The sequence below is a fragment of the Talpa occidentalis genome, unplaced genomic scaffold (genome assembly GCF_014898055.3).
Source record: "Talpa occidentalis isolate TD23 unplaced genomic scaffold, MPIMG_talOcc4v2.1, whole genome shotgun sequence".
In the NCBI taxonomy this organism is placed as follows: Eukaryota; Metazoa; Chordata; class Mammalia; order Eulipotyphla; family Talpidae; genus Talpa; species Talpa occidentalis.
In genome coordinates, this window is record NW_026555331.1 from 142447716 (window position 1) to 142453697 (window position 5982).

A 5982-nucleotide genomic window follows, 5' to 3' on the forward strand; every position below is an offset into this window, starting at 1 on the left:
TCTGATGTGTGCTGCAGAGGATCATATGTTGCTGTGTGTAGAACAGATTCAGGGGTGTAAGGAGGGAGACCAGTTGGCCAACTTCAGAGCCTGGGCATGGGGCAGGAGAGAGAAGACGGTGTCTTGGTCTCGGATGGTGTCACAGGCTGGGTTCTCTGGGGAGCGGACTCTGATATTTATCTAGGAAGACCCTTGGGAAGAGAAGAAATCAGAGCAGAAGTGAGCAGAGGGAGAAATCAGACTGTGAGGTAAACCCTATAATAGTCTTGGGCAACCCTACCTAGGGTACATTGGTGCTATGAAGACCCATCAGAGATGCCCCCGTGCACCAAGATGGCCATGTATTCAGACGGATATAGGCCACCTTGTAAGAGGTCTGACAATGAACAAGGTACCTGGGGCAATATCTGAAGGGCCTAAGAGCGGAAGGCTTTTGTGACTGCCGACAGCTGGATCAACAGGTCCTTCCCTGAGCAGCACCTGCAGTTCTTTGCTGAGTAAATAGTATGAGCTGTGGGGCCTCCCTGGTGGCACAAGGGCTTAAGCCTCTGCTCTATGAAGCTATTTGCAGCCACTGCAGCCGAGTTCGATCCCCAGCCAGGAAGGTGACCCACATGGCACAGCAGACCTCTCCTGCCTCGCCCGCTGCACCTCTTAGCAGTGTATTTCAGTAAATTCACCTGTTCCACTCCCCACTCTGTCTCTGGTGAATCCTCTGACTTACACCCCAGCTCTTGGATACATGAATAAATAAATCTTAAAAAAAATAGTATGAGCTGTGAATAGTTGGTAGGTAAATAGGATGAGCAGCACATAGGCTGAACCGTGGCTTCTGTGCTCAGTTGGGCACAGCTAGACCTCATTCCCCCAACCCCTGCCCTCCACAATTCATTCCAAATCCCCCTCATGCCAAGCACTGACCTCAGCAGGCCTTGGAGACTTACTTGGTGGTGAGACCCACCTTAACAACCATACTTCTTTATTCTGGGGTCCTGCACATATCCACTCCCTTACAACAGAGCACCCTACCTCTCATCAAGCACCTACCATTGATCAAGGTGAGTTATACCTCTAGGATGGTGGTTCCTCATCTCATTTGCTGGTCCTTCAGTACAGGACACCTCAAGGACCTAGGCGGCGCTCAGAGCTTCTAATTTAATGGCACCCTTGACTTATCCCCTGGCAAAAATATTTCCCCCTTGGGAAACTGGACCCCTAGCCCTGCAGAGACCAGAGGTGCAAGGAAAGGAAGCAAAAGTTCACCAAGGGGATCACAAGGGGCTCCCTCCTGCTTCTGCCCCCTGCTTCCTGGACCCATATATTCTTCTTGTGGGGGACCGAGTAGAACAGGATCCCTTCTATTTTGCAAAAATGAAAATACTCCCCTGGGTTGAAGAATTAGGAATAAGTAGAATAGAACTCTAACCACCCTTTGTTCTCTTTTCCCTCTAAGCCATCCTTGTGATTTACCATTAGCTGCTTCCAGCTGCATTCCTGGGAACTTGGAGGATTGTGTTCATCCCTGGATTCCCTGGCACCTCCTGGGGCCTGGAAATGTGAAACCCTGCACTCTCCTCCCATTCTCTCACCTTTTGTGTAGTCTTAGCACTCCCACCTTTCTGGGATCTGGGTGTTTGGGGGTGCCTGTGCCTCCAACTCCCTTAATGGCCACCTGCAACAAACCCCTCTGGGTAAAGACAATTCTCTTGGTTCAGTCTGGCTTTCTGGAAGCCAGAAAAGGACCCAGTTTGGTCAATGACAATTGCACCAAGTACAGGTCTTGGAGTCAATGTATATGCTGTGTCTTGACGATGCTCCATTCCTACAAACACTGGCTTAGACACGCTGTGCCTGGAATAGGTTACTCCAGCGACTTCCCAGCAGCATCTGGGGACTGTGTGCCTGATACACCTGGTGACCTCGTGGTCATGTACGCACCCTCGCTTCTCCTCTGTTATAGAGTGAACCCTCAAGTCTGATGCACTATATGTGGGAGACAACAGTAGAGGATGGTGCTGGCTGAGGCCCTCGTGGCAGGAAAATAAAATCTATACCCCAAGTATGTGTTTACTCCTGTCTGAATAAATCTCTGGCTTTCCCAGTGTGTAAGGTGTGTGGTTTGACCCTCAGTTTGTGGCTGCAGTGCCGCCTGCTGCTTTGCTCGTGTGCACGCAGGGCCAGCATGGGAGTGAGGATGACGCAGCCTGGGGGATGTTCACTCTGGTAGACAGCGTCTTCCGTGGTGGACATGTGATATGAGGACTTTCACACCTTGTACCCCCTCCCATAACCTATCCTTATGTTCATCTCTCAGGCCTCTGAGTTCTGATCTTTCGGTAGTTTTCCTTCAGGTCCCTGGCCAGCCAGCTGAAAGGGTTCCTGGACCAGCCAGCTGAAAGGGTTCCTGGACCAGCCAGCTGAAAGGGTTCCTTTACACAAGGCTTCCCCAACCAGCAGGGTGTCCAAGAATTCAACTCCATTCAGCTCAGCTCTGGCCCTGTATATCTGGAGATAGCACCAGATTCCACAGGAAAAGGGCTCAGTCAACCAAGAATACCCTTCTCTTCAGACGCCACTTATAAGCCCAGGCAAATTAACTGTGTTTCTGACCAAGCAGCTATAGACTAGAGGTTCCCACAACCTGCCCCTTAGACTTTTGGTGCCAGCTGCAAGTCCAGATGGCTACCTGTGCTTTAAGCCAGAGGTTTGACTGCTTTGCTAGAGTGGCTCACAGAACTCAGACACTTTTTATTTAATAGATGTCTGGTTAATTCTGAGAAAAAACTCAGGGACAGTCAGGTAGAAGAGATGCAAAGAGCAAGATATGGGGGAAGGCATTCCATGGAGCTTCCATGGACCCTCCAAGGGTGCCACTCTGCCCAAATCTCCGCAAGTTCACCAATTCAGAGACAGAACCCTGTTCTTTGGGATTTTTATGGAGGCATCATTATATAAGTGTGATAGATTAACTCATTGACCACTGGTGATTGATTCAAACTCCAGCCCCCTCACTACTCCCTGGAGGTCTGGGATGGGACTGAAATCCCCAAGCTCTCAGCACACTGTGGTTGCTCCCACCAGGCAACCAGCCTGTCCATCTTTAGGTGCTTCCAAAAGTCACCTCATTCATATACAAAAGACACCTTGACCACTCTCAGCACAGAAAATTCTGAGGCTTTGGGAGGATGTGAATCAGGAACTATGGGTGAAGACGACCATAGTTCGTTTATGAAAAATCCATTTTGGTTATCTGAATGGCTGAACATATTTTTTATCAATCACAATATTTTATCAGCCAAGCCATTCACCACTACCATGAGTTGAGGACTCCAAATGGCCTCTGGAGTCCATATTTCTTTCCAAAGCCCCCAAAACATCAGCCATTTTTGTTCGGAGTGTCTAACAAGCATGAGGTCATTGATATAGTATAGTAGAGGCTTCCTGGTGGTTTAGTGACGAGGGCTCATTGATATAGTTGCTCCATGTGCGATATCCAGAAGTTTCCGTATCTTTGAACTATGACAAAGGGAAAAACTTAGTCGTGTTGCAAAATTGTAAACCATTCCCTTTTATGTTCTGTCTGAATGCAGAAAAAAATCCATTTACCAACTGAACATAAATGCTAACAGTTATTGTGTTAGGACCTGAAATCTAAGCTGGATAGATGGAGGGGGTAGGGAGAAGACATTTGCTATCCGTGGTAGTGACGGAAAGTGAAATGAGAGCTGAGTCAATTAGAAATCTTAATGGTGTCAAAGAATTGATGAAGTATGAGTATTTAAGGAAATAAGTTGGGGTGAGAGGTTTTAGTTGGGATGTGAAACTTCAATTCGAGATTTAATGGTAGTAGTGTCATTGGTAATGACTGGAAAGAGGGGAAAGCTCATCAAAATTGAGGGGCTCCATTAACTGTGACATCAGAGACACCAATAATTATATGGATATGGAAATTCACTGAGAATGAGGACACAAAGTAAAGTAAAAAGTGCTAAAAGCTCTAGAAACTGTATGGAAGAGCAACCCTGAAGTGAGTAGAAGGTATAGTGGAATTCTAATTTGATGCCATGTACTTCAGAGTTTCTGGGACTTTGAGAAAAGAAACATTCTTAAAGCTAAAATATCTAGAGGATCTCGACCTAAGATCACAGATGTGCCCATGGACTTAGAAAACCTGCCCCTTCTTGGAATAGCTGCAGGGACAGGGCTGTCCTCCAGGGGGCGCATGCCTCAATTTACAGCCAGTTCATGATCATTGAGAGAAAAGATGGAGGACCAAGGTCAAGGGATTTTGGCAATGAGGATCATTGTCAGTGGTCTGTTGATAAATGTTTACCCACCAGTTGGGGGTGTGGGTAGAGGGGAAGTTGTGATTTGCTGTGTTTGCCAGTCCTAGGAAATAAATACTCCCCCTACATAGCCTCCCACCTCCTCCCCGAATTTACTTCCATCTGCTTGACCTCCAAGACCTCTAGGGAAACCCACCTCGGACTCAAAATGTAATGCAGTACCCAAAAATTCAGTGACTATGAAAAATAATAATTTAAAAAACAGAATACATTCATTAAGGGAAGGAGTACAATGATTTCATAGACTAATGACAACACTGAAGGAGTTAACAGGCTAAGGGGGTGGTGCATGCCTAAGGACTGGGGAGGGACTCCTTTCGGTCTCTGAGGAGGCTCTAAATTTCATTATAAATTTCAAGTACTCTGCGAAAATCCTGAAAGGAGTCTTGTCTGCTGCTGCAGGCATCATCAGTTTCATCAGAATCAGGGCTTTGAATTGGCATTTGAATCACAAGATTTTGTCAAGAAATGGGCACACCCTCTTAAGAAACTCACTGACTTTGCAGAGCCTTCTGGAACACATGATGAAACTTCAGTCGATTCTTTTGTTAAGAGAAAAGGAAAGGCCATCGTCAAAACAACTTGCCAAGCTTGAAATGTATGGGAGTAAATGAGTCAGAGGTCATTGGACATATTTTTTATATTTTTTCTGTGATGGGAATATGTTTTCAAAGCATCAAAAATCCATTACACGCACAAATTGAAGTATATCTTTTTGTGTGCATTCTTCCAAGTGAGATAGGGGATGTGGAAGGGTTGGAGCAGAAACAGGTCAGGCCAGCCACCAGACTGCCAGCGAGTCCTGACACTGGGAAGAAATGATGGTCACTGGAGAGTCTGCATTTTTCTATAATTACTTTGTTTATGTCTACTTTGTTCTCATTTACACATTGTTCCACTCATGCTTTGTGTGCCCTTGAGCCATGACCTTCTTCCATTTCTTATGGAATGGGGACGTTCCATGCGTTTACAAGCAGCCCTGATGGACTGTAATGTCCAGAGTTGTGAAAGAGCAAACATGTAAGCTCTGGAGGATCCAGATGGTCTCAGAGAAAGAGATAAGATCTCTGAAGTCTGCTAACTAGTCCCGGACTCTCCTCAAAGGAGCACCCTAGAATCCTGTTCTTCAATTAACTTTGCCTGGTTTATACCAAACTCTTGGGTGAAATCTTTCTCCTAGAGGGTCCTGAACCTAAGACAGGGTCTGTAACACAAGGAGGAGTTCAAAGCTCCTGATCCTCAAAATTCCGACCCCCCGAAGTTAAGATTATCAAGGAGCAGTTTGCATAAAATGTGAATGATAAAAAATACATTATCAGCCTCTAGGCTGCAACATGCATGTACATATATATACATACATATGACAAATGTTTGATTAACTTCCAAGTTGAATAGTAAAACTATTGAATAGTTAACACTGTTTGGGGGAAAATGACTTCTAAAACTGCATGATTAGTTCTGATTATAAATGTGAAAAATACCTAATGAGTTTTATAGAAATAAAATTATAGTTGAGAAAATGTTCTAATTCCACGTCAACCAAGCAAAGCTTGGTTTTTTAAAGGGACATTTCTTGATAAATGTAGGGGTTAATAGAGAGTTATACCAGCCCTTTTGGCTCCTTCTTCCTTTTGGC